At 39.6% G+C, this 24,834-nt stretch overlaps 1 protein-coding gene and 1 non-coding gene across 2 annotated transcripts in view; both read left to right on the top strand.

Annotated features, from left to right (window-relative positions):
- LOC126456438 (calcitonin gene-related peptide type 1 receptor-like) overlaps positions 1 to 24,834 on the top strand; it is a 218,228-nt gene that overhangs the window by 50,829 nt on the left and 142,565 nt on the right. The gene's annotated exons all lie outside the window — the stretch shown is intronic.
- On the top strand, positions 4,586 to 4,660 carry Trnas-uga (transfer RNA serine (anticodon UGA)). The gene has a single exon. It is a non-coding gene; the product is annotated as a tRNA-Ser (tRNA).

Genomic DNA, 24,834 nt, shown 5'->3' with positions numbered 1-24,834 from the left:
CTCTATCAAGTTCCTCTGTGGTCTGTACCTGATCGACCTTGACATGATGTTCAGTCATAAAATCTAATCCAATTATGATCTCCCTATGCTATGAAGAATTTCCACACGAGCCCAGAAGTGTTCCCCCACCTTCTCACCGCCCCTCTTCCCCACCCCAAATCCAAAAACTGCCGAACCAAGGGAATGAGTAATACTCCCATCTATACCACTCAACTTGCACTGGAGTGGGTTCAAATTCTTTACTTTTAATATGTCTCGCTGACTACAGTTACCTGTGATGCCGAGTCCAACAAAAATTTACGGAGCCTGTAACCTCCCCACACGAAATTATTAAATAAATTTAAATATTAACAATGAATGTGATTCTAATTTAGTGTAACCTCTCTACAGAAATTCTTTTCATTTGTAGCCTCCCTACAGAAATTCATTCACGTTTAACCTCCACACAAAATTTGTTTCCCATTTAATGTACCCACAAATTTTTTTTTCTCATTTAATGTAAGCTCGAAACAGAAAAATTCCTAAACCTCGTAATAAAAAATTAATTCAGTAACCTGGTAAAATTTGGACGACAGCAGTTCTGCGTCATGGCCCTGTAAGATCATTCTTAATTTTTTTTTTTTTTTTTTTTTTTTTGGTCATCAGTCTACTGACTGGTTTGATGCGGCCCGCCACGAATTCCTTTCCTGTGCTAACCTCTTCATCTCAGAGTAGCACTTGCAACCTACGTCCTCAATTATTTGCTTGACGTATTCCAATCTCTGTCTTCCTCTACAGTTTTTGCCCTCTACAGCTTCCTCTAGTACCATGGAAGTCATTCCCTCATGTCTTAGCAGATGACCTATCATCCTGTCCTTTCTCCTTATCAGAGTTTTCCACATATTCCTTTCCTCTCCGATTCTGCATAGAACCTCCTCATTCCTTACCTCATCAGTCCACCTAATTTTCAACATTCGTCTATAGCACCACATCTCAAATGCTTCGATTCTCTTCTGTTCCGGTTTTCCCACAGTCCATGTTTCACTACCATACAATGCTGTACTCCAGAAGTACATCCTCAGAAATTTCTTCCTCAAATTAAGGCCGGTATTTGATATTAGTAGACTTCTCTTGGCCAGAAATGCCTTTTTTGCCATAGCGAGTCTGCTTTTGATGTGCTCCTCGCTCCGTTCGTCATTGGTTATTTTACTGCCTAGGTAGCAGAATTCCTTAACTTCATTGACTTCGTGACCATCAACCCTGATGTTAAGTTTCTCGCTGTTCTCATTTCTACTACTTCTCATTACCTTCGTCTTTCTCCGATTTACTCTCAAACCATACTGTGTACTCATTAGACTGTTCATTCCGTTCAGCAGATCATTTAATTCTTCTTCACTTCCACTCAGGATAGCAATGTCATCAGCGAATCGTATCATTGATATCCTTTCACCTTGTATTTTAATTCCACTCCTGAACCTTTCTTTTATTTCCATCATTGCTTCCTCCATGTACAGATTGAAGAGTAGGGGCGAAAGGCTACAGCCTTGTCTTACACCCTTCTCAATACGAGCACTTCATTCTTGATCGTCCACTCTTATTATTCCCTCTTGGTTGTTGTACATATTGTATATGACCCGTCCCTCCCTATAGCTTACCCCTACTTTTTTCAAAATCTCGAACAGCTTCACCATTTTATATTGTCGAACGCTTTTTCCAGGTCGACAAATCCTACGAAAGTGTCTTGATTTTTCTTTAGCCTTGCTTCCTTTATTAGCCGTAACGTCAGAATTGCCTCTCTCGTCCCTTTACTTTTCCTAAAGCCAAACTGATCGTCACCTAGCGCATTCTCAATTTTCTTTTCCATTCTTCTGTATATTATTTTTGTAAGCAGCTTCGATGCATGAGCTGTTAAGCTGATTGTGCGATAATTCTCGCACTTGTCAGGTCTTGCCGTCTTCGGAATTGTGTGGATGATGCTTTCTGAATAAAAAGCAAAAATTCTCACCTCGATAAAGTCGGCAACTATCTGCTCTTACAAAATAGCTCTTTTCCGGCACAGCTCTATGCAATGCTGGCCTATACATTTGTTATTTATCAAAGGAAGCAAATGATTTTTCTTTTGCAACAATCGGAATGATCATGTATTGAAAAAAATATTAAAGTTTTTAAATTGAAATGAATGCTTGTTATTATTAGGACATTTTTAAAAGATATACATGGGAGTTACATAATATTACTTGATATGAGCGAGGCTGCTTTTTTTTACCTTACACAATAATACTCAGGCTCCGGCATCGCTGCACCGCGACCCGCTCAGCCAACATGATACACCAGACCAGACTAGAGCAGACACACACACTGGCAACAACTTACTGCTACTGTTACATCTGCGCGGACCTCTTACACAAAATTACATCTGTATTACATCTGCTCGGACCTCTTACGTAACCCTCCACTGGGGGGGGGGGGGGAGCAAAAATTCGGCAGCGATGGTGAGTCAATTGGACTTGCCATGAGCAACATATTTTTCTTAATTAACTAAGTTTACAGTCACAGAGTATATATATATATATATATATATATATATATATATATATATATATATATATATATATATATAAGTGCAGAACATGAAATGAAATAGACTGCACATGCACTGAGCACAGAACATATCAAGAAATCACAAAGTGTATACCCAATGAGTACAAATCATATTAACAAATGACATAAAGTGCATACACACTGTAGTACTTTTACCATTTTACAAGAACTAGAATAGGAAAGGGAAGGATTGCATCATGGTTGTAGCACAGTAGGTTGCATGTAGCTGCACTGAAAGTCCATATCTTTCTACAGAAGCACAACACCAAGTGAGACAATCTGAAGTTCTCTTCCCTGAAGTATTAATCAGTGTAGCCAAGACACTGAAATGTCGTATGGATATTCAATGTTATCATTTTGGTAGTACACTAGGTACACCTAACAGTGGAACTATAATAACATCTCCAATGTTCAATGTAGTGGACACCATGATGTGACAACACCACACTCTTTCACCAATGTAGAATTAGTGCAGAAACCAAATATAGTGCTCCATGATCATAAGGATAGACAGGAAAAACGTATGTTGCAGTTTACTAAATATTTCTGTACTGTGTATGGAGTATTACAGAATATTATTCATAAGTCATCTGATGACAGTAAATATTGGCACTCATTGGCCAGTTACAAACCATTTAAAAATGATCATTCAAAGCAAGAGTTAATTAATGGCATACCATTTACATAATTCATCTAGTTATAGTAATCATTGGCACTCTTTGGCCAGTTATAAACCATCAGAAGTCATCCTTCAAAAAAGGAGCTAATGAGTGTAGCATCAAGTTACTGGTATTCATATATAATAGCATGTAGGTGACATAATACAAAATTAAAATAAGAAACAGTGTCATTCATTGGTCAGTTGCTAAACATATAGCAAGTATTCAATAGTACAAAACATTTTTCATCATTCAAGTGACATACAACATGAAACTTCCTGGCAGATTAAAACTGTGTGCCCGACCGAGACTCGAACTCGGGACCTTTGCCTTTCGCGGGCAAGTGCTCTACCAACTGAGCTACCGAAGCACGACTCACGCCCGGTACTCACAGCTTTACTTCTGCCAGTACCTCGTCTCCTACCTTCCAAACTTTACAGAAGCTCTCCTGCGAACCATGCAGAACTAGCACTCCTGAAAGAAAGGATATTGCGGAGACATGGCTTAGCCACAGCCTGGGGGATGTTTCCAGAATGAGATTTTCACTCTGCAGCGGAGTGTGCGCTGATGTGAAACTTCCTGGCAGATTAAAACTGTGTGCCCGACCGAGACTCGAACTCGGGACCTTTGCCTTTCGCGGGCAAGTGCTCTACCAACTGAGCTACCGAAGCACGACTCACGCCCGGTACTCACAGCTTTACTTCTGCCAGTACCTCGTCTCCTACCTTCCAAACTTTACAGAAGCTCTCCTGCGAACCATGCAGAACTAGCACTCCTGAAAGAAAGGATATTGCGGAGACATGGCTTAGCCACAGCCTGGGGGATGTTTCCAGAATGAGATTTTCACTCTGCAGCGGAGTGTGCGCTGATGTGAAACTTCCTGGCAGATTAAAACTGTGTGCCCGACCGAGACTCGAACTCGGGACCTTTGCCTTCGCGGGCAAGTGCTCTACCAACTGAGCTACCGAAGCACGACTCACGCCCGGTACTCACAGCTTTACTTCTGCCAGTACCTCGTCTCCTACCTTCCAAACTTTACAGAAGCTCTCCTGCGAACCATGCAGAACTAGCACTCCTGAAAGAAAGGCAAAGGTCCCGAGTTCGAGTCTCGGTCGGGCACACAGTTTTAATCTGCCAGGAAGTTTCACATCAGCGCACACTCCGCTGCAGAGTGAAAATCTCATTCTGGAAACATCCCCCAGGCTGTGGCTAAGCCATGTCTCCGCAATATCCTTTCTTTCAGGAGTGCTAGTTCTGCATGGTTCGCAGGAGAGCTTCTGTAAAGTTTGGAAGGTAGGAGACGAGGTACTGGCAGAAGTAAAGCTGTGAGTACCGGGCATGAGTCGTGCTTCGGTAGCTCAGTTGGTAGAGCACTTGCCCGTGAAAGGCAAAGGTCCCGAGTTCGAGTCTCGGTCGGGCACACAGTTTTAATCTGCCAGGAAGTTTCACATCAGCGCACACTCCGCTGCAGAGTGAAAATCTCATTCTGACATACAACATATTTAAAATAATTATTGGCACTCATTGGCCAGTTACAAAGTATTCTTATATTTTTATAAAACCTTATTCAGTATTATTCAGAAGTTATCATTCAAAATGAGAGTTAATTATTGGCATAGCATTTATAGAGTATAACAAAAATATTATTTACAGAAATTATTGGCATACTATTTATGCATTATTACAAAACATCATTCAGTATTACTTAGAACTCATCATTCGAGTGACATAGGACATATTGAAAATGTAACACACTGTAACTATTACTCGAGGTCTGTGATTAGAAAACATCATTCAGTATTACTCAGAACTGATCATTCCAGTGACATAAGACATATTTAAAATGTAACACACTGTAACTATTATTCAAGGTATACTTTTTTGTGCTAGCAATGCATTGCATTGGGATCGACAATTGATTGCTGGCGCATGAAAATATTTGCTTTTGACTTATTGCTGAAAATGAGGACAGGTAACGTCATTCGTCATGAGCCAGCTGTAGCAAGGTTATGAAACAAGGAGAGTATATGTGATCACATTCATGAATGACACACACAAATGGGTAAAAAAATGCAAGTACTAGAACAGGTTCAATGACTAACTGCTTATAGCACTTTAATTTCATGAATAGCTTCTCCTAGAAAAAATACAAAATGGATTATTAAGCTGAAAGAAGAAATGCATATTATGCTGAAAAGTAGTGAACTTCGAATTAACAGATAATGAAATGTGTACTCAATATATATATATGTACTCTAGTTGTCCTTTCAAAAACCTTCATTCATTATACCATGCGACATAAGACATACTGTCAAAACTAACTGCAACAAATACTTAAATAACTACATAGCATTTCTTAACTAACAGTAAATATATAAACTTCATCATTATCCTCATTTGTATGGAAAAACTTAAAAGTGATGCGTTTAGTGGCCATATAAAATTTGTCTCTATCATCACCTGTAAACAAAAACTTCATTATTCATATCACCATAACTTCATTATTATCATCACCTGCAAAGAAAAACTTCATTATTCATATTACCATATTCTTCATCACTATTCATCATCATTCATTATCATCTGCAAAAAGACACTTCATTATTCATTATTCATATTACCATTTACTTCATACAACTATTCATAGTATAGAGTTCCTTATTTCTAGCATATTTCATCACTAAAACTAAGATGTGTAGTTCTGTCTGACAGCCTGCATCAATCGCCTCCTATTCTGAAAGAAAAATAATTAGTTAAGACTGCTATCATACGATGTGTATAGTATATTCATGTTAATGTTTGTTAATTCTGATCCATTTACTCTTCGTGACGAGGTATTGCATCTTCTTTCGTTCGTTCCGAAGGTGAAATTCCCATTTCATAGTAATCCACTGTGGTTTGTTTCATTTATTTCATTTAAACGTTATTGCTTTCTGAAAATGATGAACAATGATTAATGTTTTGCATTTAAATCATATACCCATTAATTAAAAACTGGTTTCTATTGATATAATTAAGCATACAGCATAGCATGACGGAAAACGTAATATGTCAAAAACATAGAGAGTGTGCAGGTGCAAAAATGTACACAGAGTATCATAATGTAGTAGCAAAAAAAATGTAAAATAGTCACGATGCTGAGATATCATAAGGCAAAAATGTCAAAGCCAACTGGTGTTTGTTATATCTTAAAGATTTCGTAGTGCATACAAACAAACAGGAAAACAATCATACATACATGAAAACTGGAAAATGTGCACGGTCTGATATATAACCACAAGAAATGACTTTCTTTGTGTTCTTGTATGTTGTGTAGTTGATAGAGGCGAGAGTTGAAGACTTTAATGGAGAAAGAATTTGATAAAATTAATATGTCACTAGATATAATTGCATAATTGTTCATAAAATATGTAAGTTTATCTGGAAAATATGCACGGTCTTATGTGTAACGGCAAGAAAAGCGACCTGCTAACCTTACCTTGCCAGGCACTTGCCAAGAAAAAATATGATAATCCTCAGTAAGTGCTCATATAAATAATTGCAGAAATTCTCATATAAAAATCAGCAAAAGGCATTACAGTGTGATAAATCATAAAGTATGTTCATTCGGTAAAGGGTTTAATATTGGAGATATGGTGATTGCCTTTACTTTTTCTGGTTCTCAGAGTTTCGACATGTAGTACATTGGGGTGACGAATGCTGCGAATTCTGTATGGACCTGCATATAGAAGCTCAAATTTACTACATCTATTCTTTCCTCTGTATAAATAGTGTGTACGTACTAATGTCTTCTGTCCAATGTGAAAGTCACGGCGTGTACAAACCTGTTTTTGCTGTCTTCTCCGGCGCTCTGCGGCACGTTTGATGTTGTTCAGCGCAATGTCAATAATTTCATGGTGTCGTAGTCGACGAGATGTAGGAAAGGATACTAATTCTTTAATTTTGTTAGGTGGTTCAACATTTTTCAGTATAACAGTTGGAGATAGCATAGTAGATTCATTTGGTATGGAATTAATTACATCCTGGAATGAGAGTATTTGTGTGTCCCAATCAATATGTCTTTTATGACAGTATATTCTACACAGTTTACCAATTTCTTTCATTAATCGTTCACAAGGGCTCGAAGAAGCATGATACTTGGATATATAGGTCGGAGAAATGTTTCTAGCTCGTAACATACGTGTCCTTATAGCAAATCGAAACTGATCCAGTGTCGGAAATTACTTTCAATACATGCCCTACATGAAATAAAAAATGTTTTAAAAATGCTTTCGAAACAGAATTAGTAGTAGCTTTGCGTAACGGAGTGAAGGTAACAAATTTTGAAATGAGTTCAACAGCGACAAAGATGTAGCAAAAACCTCTTATTAGTTCTGGGAATCGGACCAAAAATGTCTACAGCGGCCATGTGTCTCAATTTAACAGGTACAATGGGATGTAACGGAGGAATATCTGAAGTCGTGTCTGACTTAGCTTTCTGGCAGATTTTACATGACGCTAAAACTCATCGAATACGTTTCTCCTTGTTGGTAAAATAACAGTTCTGTCTCAGTATTAGAAAACATTTTCTAGCTCCATAATGTGCGTAACTTAAATGAGTATACCAAATTAATTTGTTAAAAAGCTCGTCAGGAATGCATAGTAACCAATTGTTGCTGTCAGGGTGAGAGTGGCGAAACAGAATATTAATGCGTACAGTGTAATGGTTTCTGATGGTAACATTATTCCTATCTTGCCAAAGGTGTTTAATTTCTTTCCATACGTTGTCTTTACTCTGCTCTTGTGCTATGTCTCGTAATGACGACGAAATGAAATTTTCAAATGCATCTTGTTGAATATACATGACGCTGAAATTTGCTTTGCAGAAGTTGGTTGCGATGTCTTGCTGATTGTTGCTGAGAGAACGGGATAGTGCGTCTGCTACAATATTTTGTGTACTGGGAATGTGAACAATTGTAAAATTAAATTCCTGTAAATAAAGCTTCCATCTGCTTAATCTGTCGTGTGTAAATTTAGCGGAAAGTAAAAATTGTATCGCTCTATGACCTGTGTAACGGTAGTATGTCTTCCATAAAGAAAATGCCGAAATCTCGTAAATGCCCATACAACACATAATGTTTCAAGTTCTGTGACAGAATAATTGCGTTCAGCAGGTGACAGAATGCGACTCGCAAAGGCGATGTTTTTAATTGCTGTAGAACCATCTTCTTCAATTTCCTGAAAAATGTGTACGCCTAAAACTGTGTTAGAACTGTCGGTGGCAATGGAAAAATTTCTAGTAAGATCTGGATGTGATAAAAGTGGTGCATTCAACAAAGCTTCTTTCAGATTCACAAATTCAGAATGTGCTTAGGTATCCCAGGACCAAATAGTGTTTTTACCCGTCAATTGACATAATCTAGGGGTGTCTAAAGCATAGTAATGAATAAATTTACGAAAAAAGTTAATTAATCCCAGAAAGTTGCGTAATTGTTCCTTCGCCGTAGGTACAGTAATGTCACGTAAAGCTTGAAGTTTTTCCGGGTCAGGCGCAATGCCTTCTGCTGAAATTACATGTCCAAGAAATTTTATAAAAGTTTTGCCAAAGTGCGATTTGCTAAGATTAACTGTGAGTCCTTGTGCACGAAAAGTTCGTAACAGTTGTTCAAGAATCAGATTGTGTTCAGACCAGTTAGCTTCTGCAATAAGAATGTCGTCTACATACGTTGTGATTCTGTCTTTACGTTCTGTCGGAAGTATACTATTCAAACCGCAAATAAATGCTGCTGAAGAAATAGTTAAACCGAACGGTAATTTACAAAATTGATAACAGTCACCAAAACAGAGAAAAGCCGTGTACTTTCGGATGGAGCTGAATTTGCCAAAATCCCGATTTCAAATCTAATGTGGAATAAATAGCAGTACCATGAAATTTCCGTAGAAGTTCTTCTGGTGTCTGTGGGCGATCTGTTTCATTAATAATAATGTCGTTGATGTGACGCGAATCAAGTACGAGACGAAGTGAACCATCCTTTTTCTTAACAATATGGAGTGGGTTTATGTACGGACTAACTGCCGGTTCAATAATTCCTTGGTCAAGCACAGCTTGCAATTCTTTCTTAACTTGTTCTCTGTGAATATACGGAATGGGATAATGCTTGGCTTTAAATGTGTCGTGCTGTTTAACTTGAAATTCATACATAAAACAGGACATAGTACCAGGGACGTTGTCAAAAACTGGAGCTTACTGTAAAAGAATTTTGCGCAGTTGCGTGCGTTCGTCGTCTGTATTTGCACTGCTCTGTTTAACTTTATCAGAAATCATTTGCATAACGTCATAGTCGGCTTCGTCTGGAGTATTATAGTTGTGTACGTACGTATCTGTGAACAATGTGGAATGACAGTTTATGTTACATGATGCGGAAATGACCTCTGTACGATTAATTGTTTGTTCTTCTGCAGATAAAGAGTGCTGAAATTCTAATGCCAGTTGTACATTTTCATCCTTTAACATTAAATAGGAATTTTGAAAGTCAGTAATTGCGTCGTGTTGTACCAGAAAATTCGTACCTAAAATAACGTCTGTTGTCAATAAGGGAACAATCCAAAAATTTGAGTGAAATGTATGACCCGCAATACAAAATGATAAATGTGTCTGCAATTTTACATCTACTCCTTTACCAGACACTGTTCCTTTTACTTTAATTTTGCCTAATGGTAATGTAGGATAGGTATTCTCTTTGTTATATTCGTTGAAAGTTTCCTCATTTATAACTGACATAGATGATCCAGAATCGATTACTGCTGAAAATTAGGACGATCCAATCTTTACTTCAATGACAGGGTGTGAAATGGTTTTTTGAATAACTGGTCTTTCCTGCAAAAGAGTGTCTCGGATGTCGTCAAAAGTAATAACATTTTCGTGAACAAGATTCTGCGTGTCAAAAGTATTGCTTGCGTTGCTGGAAGATGCAACCTGTACTGTATCTAATCAAATCTGACGTGCTATCATTTGCGGGAGGATGCTGTGGCATTTCCACTATTTGTACTGTTCTGTTATTTCATCCTGACGTATTACGTTCGGGATGCTATCTACTGTCTGGTTCATTCATGATAATATGTTGTTGCGGATGATTTTGCTGCTGATAAGACCGACTGTTATTAAACGTAAGCTGAAAATTGTGACCATTATTTTTACGTCTGTCATGATAGTCATTTCTATACGGTGCATTGCGATATGAGTTAAAATGATGTGTTTTCTGTACGTACTGATTTCCTTGTTGCTGTGCGTTACTATTTGGCGGAGCCGATGCTATACGTGCAGGCGGCGAAACATTAAAGCTTGGTTGACCTTGCAGACTACATTGTTGGTTAGGTATGCTAACCTGTTGGTTTTGTTGCTGTTGTGGGGAAAAACCTCTATTGTTACCAAAATGCGGTTGCTGATTATTTTGACGATTGCTGAAAATGTTGTACATACTGATGATTACAATTTTATCTGTTATTAGAATTACGGCGGTAGTTGTCATATCAGGTTTTCTTTACCCATTCCTAATTCTAGATAGATCGATAGTTGAAGAGCTGTTTTGATAGATATAAAGGATAGTAAAAGAGAAGGCAGCAGTGCAGAAAACTAAAGATGAAATAGCACTAGTACGGCTCGGGGTCCTGTGCACGCTACGGCACATATTCATCGAAGCGTAATAAAATGGAAATGTCGTGTGGCTCGGGCCTCCCGTCGGGTAGAAGCGTAATGAATCCCCTGAGGTCAATTACGCGCTGCAAATAAATTTTAGTTTCTGCATTACAGGCCAAACTAATGAAAATACAAAAGCAAATTGTCGTATCCAGTCCAAAGCGTGAATCTGTGTTCTGTCATTATTAAATACCTTAGACTTTTTTACGGATAAAAATTGCTTGTAATCAAAATTATCGTCTCTGCATGTCTGAACAGGTTCACGATTGTATGGTAATCTGTTTGTCTGTGTCTCTTCGGATTCTAACTCTTGTACTCTCTGTAAATTACCTAAATTATACTGCCTGGGTGAGTCTGAGAAATGTTCGGAATGTGGTGTATGCTGTGACGTGTTAGTGACTGAAACAATTTTCATCTCTGTCACTCCTTGCTGTAAAGTTGACAGTTTTCTACATAATGTATTATTGGACGAACCTATCTCACTGATTGTCTGCTGTAAATTTCGGAATTCAGGTGTTTGATTAAACGAAATCGGTGAAGTATCTTCTGATTTGCTGTGATTATTACTTTCGATAACGTCAATACGACTAGCCAATTCATCATATTTTTCAGTCAGTATTTGTACCTGATCATCGCTTTTATTATCCCAAGTATTAATTTGTTCTTGTATTTTACGTGTGGTTTTATTTAATTTCTTAACGTCTACTTTGATGGAATCGGGATCCTGTATTAGTTCTAATTGTTCAAGTCTGTCGGTCACTGTCTGAAAGTCTACTGTGTGTGTGTGTGTGTGTCTGTTTTTGTTTTAAGGTCAGAGATTTCATCATGTAATTCGGTGTTCAACTGTTTGATAGCATTAATTTCGTCTGATACTGTAGCAATATTGTTGTCTACGTATGTTTTTGCTTTCGTAAACAATTTTCGCTTATCTTCCTGTCTCTGTGCAGTAATTGTTTCCATGACTTGTCGCTTTACTTTATTCTGTTCCTGTACAAATTTACGGTAACGCGTTTCACTGTTTTGTAGGTGTTGATTAAAACGTTCGTCAATTTGGCTGTTCTGTTGGTCAAATTTCGCGTCTACTTTCGCATCCAGCGTGCGTGAAAGTTCTGCTGACATTAATTTAAACTCGTCGCGTAACTGTGTTGCGTTTTCAAAGCATTGTTTAGCGACTGCACTAATTTCATCTCTAAGTAATTTAGTTGTGGCTGCATGTGTATTACTTAATTTTTGTGCCACAGATCTAATTTCTTCACTACTGTTCCTAGCACAAGCCTTAATTTCCTCACGTAATTGTTCTTTAGTATCATGACATTGCACGACAACGGCTGTAATCTGTTCACGAAGCTGTTTGGAATTGTTATCTAGTTTTTCATTAAGTTTTTTGTAATTGTTGTCTTGCTTATCATTCGACTGTTTAAGACTTTCATTAATTTGTTTATAATTGTTGTCTTGTTTTTCATTAAGTTGTTTGAAGTTGTCGTCTTGTTCTTTCTTCGACTGTAGCAATATTGCCATAATTTGATCCAAGCCAAAATTAGCGACTCTATTTTCTATGCTGTGTAATGTTGTATCTATACGTGTCACGTTTTGTGTAACCATTTGGTTTTTTCTGTGATTCCTGAAAATGTTTGCTAATCGGATGTGCACTGTTGGTCACTACACCGGAATCAAATAATTCTGACGAATTCTGACTACACTGTTCATTTTCGTTACAAACATTTATCTGTTCGTTACGTAAATTTTGCAAACCGGGTGTGTCAAACTGCGCAGCGTTCTTGTATCGGAACGTGCTGCGTCATCATTTGCCGTTAAATCAAGTGTGGACATAAATGAATTTGTTTGCTCATCATCTGGAATAAAACCATTACTAGTGATCGGCACACACTGATTATCTGTAATTAGGGGATCATCATTATTACATTGAATGTCGCAAGTACCATCGGTCAAATTATTCGAGTCGCCTATTTCACTCATTGCACATTGCGATGTACTGTTAACAGTTTTTCGCGGCATTTTCACTAATCAAAATTAAGCACAAAATGAAACAAACACGAAGCAAAAAATGGAACAAACACAATTACAACAAAGAGCAATTAATTGCCGATGATCTGTGAAAGCAAGAGTGACAAATTAGTAAATGCGTTGCGCCAGATGCAAACTACGTTTAAGTAAATAAGAGCAGATATATGACTACTTCTCAGAGATTCACAAAGAAATACGATCCTGGCAGGTTGTCGCCAAGTGTAACCTCCCCACACGAAATTATTAAATAAATTTAAATATTAACAATGAATGTGATTCTATTTTAGTGTAACCTCTCTACAGAAATTCTTTTTCATTTATAACCTCCCTACCGAAATTCATTCACATTTAACCTCCACACAAAATTTGTTTCCCATTTAATGTACCCACAAAATTCTTTTCTCATTTAATGTAAGCTCGAAACAGAAAAATTTCTAAACCTCGTAATAAAAAATAAATTCAGTAACCTGGTAAAATTTGGACGACAGTAGTGCTGCGTCATGGCCCTGTAAGATCATTCTGAATAAAAAGCAAAAATTCTCACCTCGATAAAGTCGGCAACTATCTGCTCTTACAATAGCTCTTTTCCGGCACAGCTCTATGCAATGCTGGCCTATACATTTGTTATTTATGAAAGGAAGCAAATGATTTTTCTTTTGCAACAAGCCGGCCGGAGTGGCCGTGTGGTTAAAGGCGCTGCAGTCTGGAACCGCAAGACCGCTACGGTCGCAGGTTCGAATCCTGCCTCGGGCATGGATGTTTGTGATGTCCTTAGGTTAGTTAGGTTTAACTAGTTCTAAGTTCTAGGGGACTAATGACCGCAGCAGTTGAGTCCCATAGTGCTCAGAGCCATTTGAACCATTTTGCAACAATCGGAATGATCATGCATTGAAAAAAAATTTTAAATTTTTTAAATTGAAATGAATGCTTGTTACTATTAGGACATTTTTAAAAGATATACATGGGAGTTTACATAATATTACTTGATATGCGCGAGGCTGCTTTTTTTACCTTATACAATAATACTCAGGCTCCGGCATCGCTGCACCGCGACCCGCCCAGCCAACATGATACACCAGAGCAGACCAGAGCAGACACACACACTGGCAACAACTTACTGCTACTACTACACAGTTCGTACAGTCAACACTGCTCGCAGGTCAGCGATTCTCTTATACCTTGCATATCGCAGGAAGCGCATGTGCAATACATCGAAATTACATCTGCTCGGACCTCTTACATAAAATTACATCTGTATAACATCTGCTCGGACCTCTTACAAGCCTTCCTCCCATAAAGCGAATTAAATAATAGCCTGCCAGGGCTTCTACACAGTGGTGCCCCGTACAAACATTCATTGCGAATGTCATACAGTGGCTGCAACATTCCCTTTTTCGTCTAATGTTTGGTTGCGAGATCTGGCCTATGACATCCCCCCTCGTGCCTGAGTATCCCAGTACTGTTTATCATTTCGGTGTGTCCAGTTTATTTGCATTTTTTACATTGCGACTTCGTATATTAGCACTGAATGAGACTCTGCTGACCGCATCTATAACACACAGCCTCCATATTAACAACTTTCCTCTCCCTAGGCTTTGTCCTGCATCAGTCTCTTCTAATGCTCCTGCAGCCATAACATCCTTGTTTACTGTCCGAGGAAACGCGATACTCATTATACGTGGCATTTCAGCGGGCAACATTCACAAAAACGTAGCTAGTGGTCTTTAAAGAGCCTTATTGGTCAAATTTCCTGGCAGATTAAAATGTGTACTGGACCGATATTCGACTCTGGATTTTCACCTTTCATGGGCAAGTGGTGTATCACATGAGCTACACAGCAGTGATTTATCTTTACTCCCACCAATACCTCATCTCCTATCTTCCAAACTTCACAGGCGTTCTCCTGAGAAACTTGCAGGTCTAGTATTCCTGGAAGAAAATATTTTGCGAAGAGATGGCTTAGTCACAGAATGGAGGATGTTTCCAAAAATAATTTTTCACTCTGCAGTGGAGTGTGCGCTGATATGAAACTTCGTGGAAGTTTAAAACTCTGTTGACAGTTTTAAGCATCCAGGAAGTTTCACACAAGCATGTATTCCACTGCAGAGGGAAAAATTAATTCCGTAAGAGTTTATGATGTTGTGGTCATCTGTCATTTCATACATAATAATGTTTATGTCCCTTCTGCGATCCGCAAAACTTTCAGCAGACTCTCCTTGTCTCTGAGTTACCACGAAAGATTGTTTCAGATAGTATTTAGATGTGTTCTTCCTTCTCTAACAGTACACTAGTTCTTCCTGTAAATCCTGGAAGTACTAACATTTCTCAACTTCTCGTGACATATCACGTGTACTCTAGCATTACTTGCTAATTTCAGATTGGAAATAATTAGCAATTTCTCGCCGTTTCAATTCCTCAATTTTGCAGCCTCATGAGATATACCTGACAACAGAGTCACTAATGAGTTGGTGCTTGCATCTAGGGCAGATGGGGATACGTTGGAGATTCACTACTCCTTCCTTTCCTCACTTCGGCATTTTAGATCTTCACATAATGTTACATTATCTTCCCGTGCGTGAGATATCACATCCAGAGCGTACTAAATTGTTTCCAGAGTTGAGATTTTCACTTACTGCGATTTTGCTCATCTGTTGCTGCAAAAAATCGTACAGTGTACACAAGAAAAGAAATAAAGTAAAGAGGGGAAATTATCGTACAGACCCACATAGAAAAAACTCATAGTCGGCACTTACTTGCATATTTTCGTCGAATGCCACAGCTGCACTGCCACGGTCATCGTCATTACTCTAACAGATCTTCCGACACAACCTGTAAAGGGGTATAGACTTCGTGTGGGGGAGAGTGGTCCTCTGGAGGAGGACCGTTCACATGTTGAAATGTGTGTGAATTCCTAAGGGACCAAACGGCTGTGGTCATCGGTCCCTAGACATACATACTACTTAAACTAATGTAAACTAAGTTATGCTAAGAACAACACACACACACACACACACACACACACACACACACACACACACACATGTGCCCGAGGGAGGACTCGAACCTCCGGCAGGAGTGGTCGCGCAGTCCGTGACATGGCGCCTCTAACCGCGCCGCCACAGGATGTTCAAATGGCTCTGAGCACTATGGGACTCAACATCTGAGGTCATCAGTCCCCTAGAACTTAGAACTAGTTAAACCTAACTAACCTAAGGGCATCACACACATCCATTCCCGAGGCAGGATTCGAACCTGCGACCGTAGCGGTCTCGCGGTTCCAGACTGCAGCGCCTAGAACCGCACGACCACTTCGGTCGGCTGAGCACTATGGGACTTAACATCTGAGGTCATCAGTCCCCTAGAACTTAGAACTACTTAAACCTAACTAACCTAAGGACATCACACACATCCATTCCCGAGGCAGGATTCGAACCTGCGACCGTAGCGGTCTCGCGGTTCCAGACTGCAGCGCCTAGAACCGCACGACCACTTCGGTCGGCTGAGCACTATGGGACTTAACATCTGAGGTCATCAGTCCCCTAGAACTTAGAACTACTTAAACCTAACTAACCTAAGGACATCACACACATCCATGCCCGAGGCAGGATCCGAACCTGCGAACTCAGCGGTCGCGCGGTTCCAGACTGAAGCGCCTAGAACCGCTCGGCCACCAACGGCTGGCGGCCACAGGATGTCTGTGGTTCGGTACATGGGTTGTAGACAGCCAGTGTGGCAAACGATTTATTGAGTTGTATGTAGGAGAGGCGTAGGTACAGCATCCAAGGGAGGCGGGTGCCAACGGTCGGTCGGTGCACCCAGGCCAGGACGGAGAGACACAGAAATGTCGGCATCAGTGCTTCTGTCAGTAGAGCACGATGGCGACTCGCTAGTGGTGCAACGCTCGGCCTCAGCCAGGGTGCGGCCCCATCGATGGACAACAGTTGCGCGGGGTCAGACGGCGGACCGGTGACTCAGAAATGACGGCAGACGCTGGCGGACTGTGGTGGCTCAGAGCTCAGAGAACGTTAGCTCGATCTCCAGCCCATCCGAGCTGCAGATGGACTCCAGCGGGAGGTGCCGACCAGATGGCGGCCGGAAGTTGGGGGCATCGTGGAGGACGTCAACTCACAGTGGATGCTGATTCGAAGCCTGGCTGTTTCGACATGCCGAGCCTGGCCAACGTTCGCATTTTATACTACACAAGGGAGGTCTTGATGCTGTTGAGGTCCCTTATGTGGCCCTCTACGCGCTGTCGGTGTGTGTGTCGAATAGCTGGTTATTGCCCAGATCATGATTGCAGAGCTATTGACACGGCGTTAAGTGCCGATCTTGTAGATGTCAGAGAGCGTTCGGATTCCAGCATGGGCACCAGCTCATGCCCGGTCCGTTACAAAGGGTTGAAAAGTCCATGATGGATTTGCTAGTCAGGCAACATGCAATAACTAGCGCACTCCCGAGCCACTGTGCTCTCCTGGCCGACTCGTTCTGATGTTGCTGCTTCTCTACTGACAACACAGCACTCCACACCTCCTTATACGCTGACGGGTCCGCCACTCATGACTTGTGGCACTCAATTCCGCATTACATATGGATGTCCAGATGCTTTTGATCAAGTGGTGTATGTGCAGCACCTGTCTCACTTACCTACTAACCTAGCAGTGCCTGCCTCTTGTGACTTCTGGTACTCAATTCCGCGTTACATATGGATGTCCGGTTGCTTTTGATCAGATGGCGTACATGCAGCACCTGTCTCACTTACCTACTAACCTAGCAGTGCCCATCCATAAAATGAAAACATTCACAAATCCCAACTCCATTGCTATTTGTCGGTATGGAATACGATACGCTGCATTCTATTGCATTTAGGTAGAATCTGAAGCATTTTTTTTAATAATCCTCACAACTTTTCTCTAAAGAATTGCTATATACTGACGTTTCTCTTTGTAGGAGCAAGCAACAGCTCCCATCTTCTCGTAGTTACACTTCCTTTTCTTTTCTTTTTGTTCCCAGTCAAGTCAGTTTCTCCTTCTTTCTTCATTACACTCTGTGAAACGAGCATAGAAATTGGAAAGCATGAGAAATGTTTCGTAACCTGGACACGTCGGGCACATAAACAGAGAACCGTCTCGGATCTATGACATCCGTTCACGTAGTTACTGCGAGATTTCGCTGTTTATTGTACTTGGAAGCTAAAGGTGACGTCTATAAACTGATCCAACCCCCCTTGCGTGGAAATGGACTTCGTCATGTAAGTAGGCTGTTTAGGTTTTTATGTTGGTTACGCCACGTAGCGCTCTGTATGAAAATCATTGACTGTGCTGTGTGCAGTCTGTGGCTGGTTGCCATTGTTGAAATATTCCCTATTGTAGTGTTGGGCAGCTGGATGTTAACAGCGCATAGCGTTGCGCAGTTGGAGGTGAGCCGCCAGCGGTGGTGGATGTTGGGAGAGAGATGGCAGAATTTTAAGAGCGGACGATCTGGACGTGTGTCCGTCAGAAAGAGTAAATTTGTAATACTGGATATCATGAACTGATATATACATTATGACTTTTGAACACTATTAAGGTAAATACATTGTTTGTTCTCTATCAAAATCTTTCATTTGCTAACTATGCCTATCAGTAGTTAATGCCTTCAGTAGCTAAAATTTTTTATTTAGCTGGCAGTAGTGGCGCTCGCTGTATTGCAGTAGTTCGAGTAACGAAGATTTTTGTGAGGTAAATGATTCGTAGGAAGATATAGTTTATTGTTAGTCAGAGCCATTCTTTTGTAGGGATTGTTGAAAGTCAGATTGCGTTGCGCTAAAAATATTGTGTGTCAGTTTAGTGTTGATCAGAATAAGTAAAGAGAGAAATGTCTGAGTACGTTCAGTTCTGCTCAGCTGTTTGAAAATCAAATAACGTAAGAGGTTTATCAGCACAGTAATTCACTAATTTTTCTAAGGGGACGTTTCAGCCATCTTGCGCGAAGCGCAGAGACCAGTGCTGCTTTCTCCACTTATCCTCACAGTTCTTGAAAACATGACGTGGTTTTTTCCAGAGTTTTTGAGTGAGTGTCGCACAGTAATGATGCTGCACCCAGAGGCACTGTTGGAACTGGACGGTGGCACATTTTGTGTGTGTTTGTTTAGGGCGCACGACAGCGTGGTCATTAGCACCCACGCATTGTCTAGCCGTTGCGACTGCAACTGCCTAATTACCTCGCACCATAGTCCTTGGAAAAATACCAACTTGTGAACAATATGTCGAACAGTGGAAGTATACGTTGTAAAGTGATTCCTTTCGAATAAGCTGGTTAAGTTTCCTGTTCAGGTACATCTTTGAGTCTCAAACAAAAGGATTCATTTCAAAGGTGGTAAAAAGGGAAAAGTACAATTATTATCGATTCAAATTGAAATTGTTATAAATACTGATTATTTTTGGATTTGAATAAAATTACGTTCATTGGATTTGCTGGCTTGAATGCAAATTAAGTTCAGACCAAAATGCTCGTTGTTGGTTAACAGCGCGTTTGGTGACGAATAAACGTGTTCGTAGTTAATGTTCATACAAAAGAATCATTTGTAAAAAGTTAATCGGACTTCGAATTAAGAATCAGACTCGACTTTTAACTATTAAAATAACCGACGATAAAGCACTTATTGCGTTTGATCGTTGCGTTACCAAGCACGCTGTTGAAATGGCCAGAAATTACTTGAAACAGGAAAACTGCGAGGTTGTACATTTTACAAAATAAAACAAAATTGAAAATATAATGGTCCAATTTTTGTTTAAGGAAAACAGTGTACACCGCTTTTTTCACAGATAAAAGTATCCACAGTTTCGCAGAACAAAGATAAGTATCATGCAAGGGCTTTGCAGTTGTTTATTTTCCAGAAGACTCTGCCTTCTTACAATAGAGTTAAAATAAATAATTCTGTACTGTCCATTCAATGCAGTTACCATAACTTTGCAGATATTTTAACTGGAATGACATCAGGGATTATTACATAAAAGTCTATAAGCAGGAATATTACTTTGCGATTTTATGAAAAGTTGCATTATAGTTGCTAAGTGAAATTTCTGCTTAGCATCAATCTATTAGAATTAGGCCATTAAAAAGTAGGACAAATGTATAATACCAGAAGGATAAATAGTCTTCACTGTTATTTCGTGGACTTATTGTTTGCTCGTAAGGAATGAAGTACGAACTTTTTAAAACGCCTAGACGAATTAAGCTTTCCACAGAGAAGCATATTTGGAACTTTCATTAGTTACATGACACGTGCGGCTGTAATTCAATTGGAAATGAAGTCTTCGGATCATATAAGACAACCATTTGGACTTTTCTCCCAGCTCAGTGTCAGGTTTTCACCCTCTATAATTGTTCAGCTTAAAATGATCTTGTTAAAAAAGACAGAGCGTGACTGATGACCGAAGTTAGTGGGAGGGTCTCGAAAGAGGTATAAAAGCTACTCCATCATTCTCATGCATCAGTCTGACAGGGCTACATGTCCACTCTAGATTGCACATAATCCTTTTCCACGATTCCTATATCATCCTGATGATCAAGCATTTCACCTTTCATCATGATATTTCTCACAATAGGTTTGTTTATAAATAGAACTTCTCCTATAGTCACGATTTTTCTTTATTTACTTTTCGCACTACGCGTTACGGAAAATGATTACCATTTTCAAGTGCGTTTTTTGTGTGTACTAAGCCTTTTCTATTGATGTTGTCGATGTGTAACTGTCTGGTTTGTTTTGTTGACTTTCATTGCGATATAGAACGCCTCCGTAGCTTAGAGTTAGCGCTTCCACCTACCACGCAAGGGGCCTGGGTTCGATTCCCTTCAGGGGACTGGATGTTGTGTGTCCTTCTTTATCGTTTTCATGGTTATTTATCTTAACAATTTGGCTCGTGAATTACTTATATCGATTTTACAGTTGTGCTTATTTCTATGTCTTACTATATTTCATTAAGTATACTTTCGAAACATCTGAAGAAATTCACTGATTCACTTTCAAGTTCTTCGTTTAACATTATATCTTGATATTTTCTGTAATGTGATATCTCCAGTTCTTTTAGCAAATCCATTTTATGTCCTTTATTTAGTCAGTGGAGACTTTGACATTTTGCTCTATTTTTCCAAATTGGTGTCCTGTATTATGTATGTGCGTTGCTATTGCTGATGTAGTGTGTTTGTTGTGTGTGTAGGCTTTAATGTGCTCTTTGTACCTGGTGCTGAAATTTCGGCCTTTAGTACTAGGTAGAACATGGAGCATTCCTGGAATGTTACCTTGTATATTCCAGAATCTGAATGTGGATCATGATTACATATTATATTATGTATTAGTTTTTGTTGTAGTTTATTAGATGTAGAAAACCCAATTTTTAGTTTGTGATTTTTGAAAATATTTGTAATATTCTGTGATACATTGCTTATATATGGGATACTAGATATAGATATGTTTTTCTCTTTTTCTTCTGTAGTGCAGTATCCACCTGGGTCTTCCTGAACTTTTTCTAGGACTGTGTCAACCATGGAAATATTGTAACCATTGGCATATGACTCACCGGCCATTCGACCATCTTCTCCATCTTCTTCTGTGTGGATTTGTGGATGCGGCAAAAAGCCGCGAATAATAGTATAATGGGCAGGGGCACTATGATTATAGTGCCGGACAATAAGATGGGAATGTGGGTCTCACAGGAGGCGTGGCCGAAATAAGTCCCTGCAGTCGCAATATCCTGTGTGTTCTCGGTGGCTCAGGTGGATAGAGCGTTTGCCATGTAAGCAGCATATCCCGGGTTCGAGTCCAGCGCGGGGCACACATTTTCGACTGTCCCCCTTAACGTATATCAACGCCTCTATGCAGCTAAGCGTAGTGATTTCATTGTAATTTCAATCTAAATATTCAAAAATTCGAGGCAGGCGCTGCAACATTGCCTTCATTAGGTGATGCAGAAGTGGAATGTGAAAACTTTTCAGATGTCTAAGGAGCATGCTTACAAAGCTGTTGGAATGAAAGCAAATTTCCCGATATACGACTCTAAGTCTGATTCGTCCTAAGACAGGATAGAGGACGAATTGACGTAGATGTGAAAATACGAGAAGCAAAATAAGAACTATGGAATAGGTCTGCAAGTAAAATATAGAATGTCGTACTTAGGAGACAGAACGTAGCAAATGAATTCACTTCAACGAGCACGACTGGATCTAAATTACATCAAAGGAAAATGGCTAAAAAATTGGGAGAAGCTGTGATTCTGACAAAAATCTAATAAGTAGTACAATCAGTACTTGTGGTCTTCGTGATAGAAGTGGTTCAAATGGCTCTGAGAACCATGGGACTTAACTTCTGAGGTCATCAGTCCCCTAGAACTTAGAACTACTTAAACCTAACTAACCTAAGGACATCACACACATCCATGCCCGAGGCAGGATTCGAACCTGCGACCGTAGTGGCGTGATAGAAGTATGAAAGTGTTGGCGATAATTACTATAAAACATAAAAACCGAAACGCGAGCCAAATCCAGTATTAACAAGGTACACCGAACTAAATTCTTTGTCTAATTGTGATTGTGAACAGAAGTTATACGTCAGTGCCGCAGATTGTGAAAGAAGTGTCTGAGCTGGCAGAGAATTTGGAGACATGAACGACTTGATAACCCGTCTGTCGAAGAAACTGACACTCCTCAAGTATATAGGAGGTTGGCCCGTTGAGGATATCAGCTGAATGACGTGCGCCCAGTTACTAATTTCAGTTGTAGCCCGTTAGTAACAGCCTCTACTCGACCAGCATGTGAGTCAGCCAGGGGTGAAAGTAACGGCAGCATTAGGGACAACAGGGGAGATGTGTCAGTGGGCACGTAGCTCGCAAGGCCGCGGACTACTTGCTGTCAACATCGCTCTGTCCTCAACACAGACTGTACACATACACACAGCAGAATTCTGCTACCGTACAGTAAAATAGAAGAAGGACTTCACAAGAGCACCGTCGTGGAGGAAATAGCTTCCGTGTGGAATATATCTTGCCTGCTCTATTGCCAGCGGTTTACTACACGCGTCGAGTGCAATGGATGCTGGATTTAGCCTCTCGAGAGGCAGAGCGTTCTCCTTTGTTGTTTCGGGGAAAAGGGATCACGTTTATCTATTTCAAGAGCTACAGTGACTTAGCGAACTTAGTTATAGTGGTGAATGGATAGGTATTAATTTTTTTATTTATTTACTTATCTTGGTAATATTTAGTTTAGCAAGCCTTCTCTTACATCTAACTAGCTATTATTCATATCTTACATCACACTGATTACGACACACATGTTATAAGACGTATATTTAATATGGGATCCCAAACTAGAAAATAATCGTGATATAAATGTCGGGAACAATTGATATTCGCATGTAAAGCTCAGAGTAATAACAATGAATTACAGTCAAGTAATTTTAAAATGTGGCCGAGAACAACTATGAAACAGCAGAGGGGGAAGAAGAGAGGAGACGAATAGAACTGTAATAGAAAACTAGTAATGAAGAAAGGGTGAAGACAGTGAGACTAACTGAGAAAAAAAGGGAGAGCGTAAATTTAAAAATATATCTTCATTTCATTTGTGTAACAGAGATAAATTGTCATTTACAGTAATTCCTTAGAAAATAGAAAAGTCTAATAATTTGTGTACACAGATTAGCTAGAGAATTGTGAAACTATTGGCAGAAGTCAGCCGATGAGATTGGTTTGCATAAAAATGTGGAAACACCCGAGGTTGTAAGACGGGTTGTAGGACGGAAATTGTAAATTTATAGAATTTTTAGAATTAGAAAAATGCTTTTGACAATTTTGACTGGAATACACTCTATGAAATACAGACTATAATTGTAACTTGACTAAACAGGTTGAAGATATAACGGGTACTTGCACAGGATTGACTATCGTAAAGAGTCGCGTCGAACCAATTTTCGGACCGAAAACAGTAACATACGACACATTGACCAGTTGCAAGTACATAAAACTGTGATACTAATTCAGATATACGGCTACTTCATCGGTGAAGTACTGGTTTGGCAAATAACACGTGATGTTTTTAACTGACCATAAAGTGTCGTTTCGGTGAAATTTGGATATGTCAACCTGTCTCTCAAGAAATTATTGCAACAAATATGGGTCTTCTATATGGAAAACGTTCTTTGTTGATTCTAAATATAATTGTGTATTGAAATTTTGTGTTTACTAAATTTTCATGATGTGATAAATTTAAAGAAATACAAATCCTTAGCATTGCTTGCGTGGAATATAGGGAGCAAGGAAGAAACGGATCTCAAAATACGTCGCAAAGCAGAACAAAATAGATATTCACGAACGACAGACCAACACAGACCTTTATTTCTGTTTGTTCTTTTTGAACTGAATTCTGTACACTTTTACACGTTTTCGATGAATATAAATGATACCATTCTGCATTGCAGAATAGGATCTCTTAACATTTACTGTCCTACTTTTCTGTATGTACCATGACAACAGTGATAAAAAACGAACCTCCTGATTTTTTCCAGCATTCGACTGTATTTCCCTGTTCAGTCCTTATCAGAGATGCTTTGAACCAAAACTTAACATTAAAATAAGTTCAGACGAAATCGAATTTGTCGTGACCGCAGCGTTACGTCACGTCTCTGCAGAGAGAACGGTAATCAAAAATCTGTGGGGGGGTGAGCGGTAAGATTGATTTGATCAACATATCCCATTTTTATCAGGCATTCATCAAACATAACGCATTCGTGGCCAGTGACTGTTTAGAATGTGAGCCAGGGAAATATGTCTCGGTCCTAGTTTCAAGCTCCTTCCCCAGTAGCGAGAAATGTTCAAATGTGTGTGAAATCTTATGGGACGTAACTGGTAAGGTTATTAGTCCCTAAGC

This window comes from Schistocerca serialis, chromosome 2 (genome assembly GCF_023864345.2).
Source record: "Schistocerca serialis cubense isolate TAMUIC-IGC-003099 chromosome 2, iqSchSeri2.2, whole genome shotgun sequence".
NCBI classification, from domain to species: domain Eukaryota; kingdom Metazoa; phylum Arthropoda; class Insecta; order Orthoptera; family Acrididae; genus Schistocerca; species Schistocerca serialis.
The sequence above is the reverse complement of the archived record's forward strand: the minus strand, read 5'-3'. Positions and strand labels throughout refer to the sequence as shown.